The sequence below is a fragment of the Otolemur garnettii genome, unplaced genomic scaffold (assembly GCF_000181295.1).
Source record: "Otolemur garnettii isolate 467f Iridium unplaced genomic scaffold, OtoGar3 scaffold00178, whole genome shotgun sequence".
NCBI classification, from domain to species: Eukaryota; Metazoa; Chordata; class Mammalia; order Primates; family Galagidae; genus Otolemur; species Otolemur garnettii.
This window is the reverse complement of record NW_003852573.1, coordinates 65,529-68,703: the sequence shown is the minus strand read 5'-3', so window position 1 is coordinate 68,703 and position 3,175 is coordinate 65,529.

Genomic DNA, 3,175 nt, shown 5'->3' with positions numbered 1-3,175 from the left:
AAAAAAAAAAAAAGAACTTGTCAGGGAACGCAGAGCTTCCGGACTCTTGAGCCACATTTGCTGCTTTGGTCCCTGCTGTGTCCACCTGGCCCTTCTGAGAATTATCACAGGGATAGGAGGGATGAGAATGAGTGTGGCTGCTCACTTCGAGGATCCTTTTGGTCAGGACCTGGGGTTAGTCTGGGTCTCCAAGGTCTGGAGTTGCCTCCTCTTCTTCCGTGTACTTTGTGCTAACTCCCCAACAAGGCCATCTGCTCCTGAGTCGGGACCCGTACTTAGGCTTTGTGTGTATAATGCTAATAGGTGATCTCTGTACAAAGTCAGATAGTCATTGTTTTATTTAGTAGTTTTAAAACCCTGTGAGGTTTTGCAGATGAGGGGAGGAAAAGGTTGAAAACATTGAAATGCACTGGGCAGGTCCCACCACTATAGGGTGACCAGACGTCTCGCTTTTGGCGGGACAGTCCCGATTTTTAACAATTTGTCCTGTGTCCCATGGAGTTTTAAAAAAGTCCAGATTTTTGGAAAGAACGCACAAACGGGAGGGAGAACAGTAAGGGAATATACGGTTTTCTTTGGCTGCCATGTGGCTATTTCACCAGGATATGAGTTTTATATTATTTTTGTTAATTTTATAATGTTAAACTGTAATAATAACAAATAATTGTTGAGAAGTGATTATCGAGAACTGCTTATCAAAGTTTGCATTGTTGTCAGGCCCCGCCCCCACCCCGCCCCCACCCTAAAGCGGGACCCAGTTAATGGTTACCAATGGTTTACCAATGTTAAAATCTGGTCACCTTACACCACTAGCAAGTGGCAGAACCCAGCTTTGAAGTGGACTTGACAAGGCCAGTGACCTTTCTCATCATACCATACATCATAAGTGCTCGGTCTCCTGACTTCCAGTCTAGGCTTCTAGGCTACATGATTACTAAAGCAAGTCCATATGGCAGATTCTCACTCCTGAACTTAGAGTTCAGGAAACTTTGTTTCCTTACCAGTCCTGATCATGGGGAGAGGGCAGAGAAGTATATACAAAGAGATCTCAGAGCTGCAGCTGGCATGTGCAGCAGTGTGGGTTTGTGGTCTGATTGCCTCAATTTATGTCACTTAATTCATTTAATTTAATTTTGTATAAAAGATATACACCTACACGGTAGCAATCTTTTTCAAAAAGAGTTCCTCAGTTGAACTACAAGAGTATAGAGTGTGATTTGAATGACATCTTCCCTGGTTCTCCCAAGAATGGTGTGTAACTGGTACTTGTCTAGATGCACGCGAGAGCAGTTAATTCATTTTATACGATGGCTGTTTCAGGACAGTGGTTCTCAAACTGTGGTGCTTGGATGCTCAGATGGCCCCTAAGACTCTTTCAGGAGATCTGTGAGGTCAAAACAATTTCTTTCATTTACTTCAACAAGAACATATCCCCAAAGATTGGATGAACAAGTAGATACAAAGATGAGGTCAGATCATCTCTGGCTAGAATGCCCTAGTGCCTATGCCCCTCACAAAGAGCCCCTAAGACTCTTTCAGGAGATCCGTGAGGTCAAAACACTTTTCACACTAACACTAAGACATTATTTCTCCTTTTCACTGTGTTGACATTTGTACGGATTGTGTGAAAGTTGTGGTGTGTGAAACTGCTGGCACCTCAGTGTGAATCAGGCAGTGGCACCAAACTGTTCTCATAATTGTTGTATTTTTCATCACCATGTATTTGCTGTAAATAATAATTTAAAAAAAGGTTAGTTTTCCCTTAAGAATTCCTTCAGTTGCTCTTAAAAAAAAACATTTAATGTGACAAAATAAGAAGTATCCATAAAACCCTTCTGTGCATATCAAGGTCCCCTGAACATCTTGAGGGAAATCAGTTGTGTGATTCTTTGAGTTGTGGGCTGAACTAGCAGCCTTTTATATTGAACACCATTTGTACTTGAAAGAATGACTAATACACAAACTATCATTATTCTGACTTGGATATTTGGCAGATATTTTCTAGAAGACGTATGAAGTGGGTAAGTCAGTTAAAGGAAAACAATTGACAATATTCTTGCCTATGATAAAATGAGCTTTCAAGAGAAAATTAGAATTTCGGAAAACTTTTATCTACTGCTGTGAGATTGACAGTTCCCCCATTCTTAAAAGATTTTTTTTTCTGGTGAGATGGGTGGTGATATTACTGTTTGTGATATTTTTGATGTTGTATAATCAAATCTGTCAACATTTTGAAGATCTGTGTAGCTTTAAATGCATGCTGTTACAAAATCATGCCTGGATAAAAGAACTATTCAAAGTACAAGATAGACAAGCATATTTTAGTGTAACAGAGTACATAAATTTTATTGATATGATTTCAGATCCCACATGCCCATTAACCTTTGAGGAAGTATTGTTTATTGTATTTCAGTGTGGAATCAAATAATATTTCACAATTATTGAAAAAGGCTATTAAAATTCTTCTTCCTTTATGTGGCTAGATTCTTTCATTTACTTCAACAAGAACATATCCCCAAAGATTGGATGAACGAGTAGATACAAAGATGAGGTCAGAAGATCTCTGGCTAGAATGCCCTAGTGCCTATGCCCCTCACAAAAGCAACCAAAATAATGAATAAACAACTACATTTTGCCCAGGTGTGGTGTTTCATGCCTGTAATTTTAGCACTTTGGAAGGTTGAGGAGGGGGATCACTTGAGTTCAGGAGTTTGAGAGACCAGACTGAGCAAGAGTGAGACTCCATTTTTATAAAAAATAGAAAAATTATCTGGGCATTGTGGTGGTTGCCTATAGTCCCAGCATCTCAGGCTGATACAGGAGTTTTAGGTTGCTGTGAGGTAGGCTGAGATCATGGCACTCTAGCCTGGGCAACAGAGAGTGAGACACTATCTCATAACAAACAAACAACCCCTCTCCCTAAACCCCCCCCAAAAAACAACTATATTTAATGAAAATAATTCAGGATGAGGACCAGGGTGCCTCAGAGGAGTAACAAAAACCCTGATGGGCATGGAAACTCGGTATGGCAACATAGAAAAAGGGAGGAAACACTGGGCATCCACTATCCCATTACCCAACTGGGATCACCTGAGAACCAGGAGGAACCTTACTTTCTCCCTATAATAAGGAGGTAAGGAAGAGATCCTAGAAACTTCCACCAATATCTTGGACA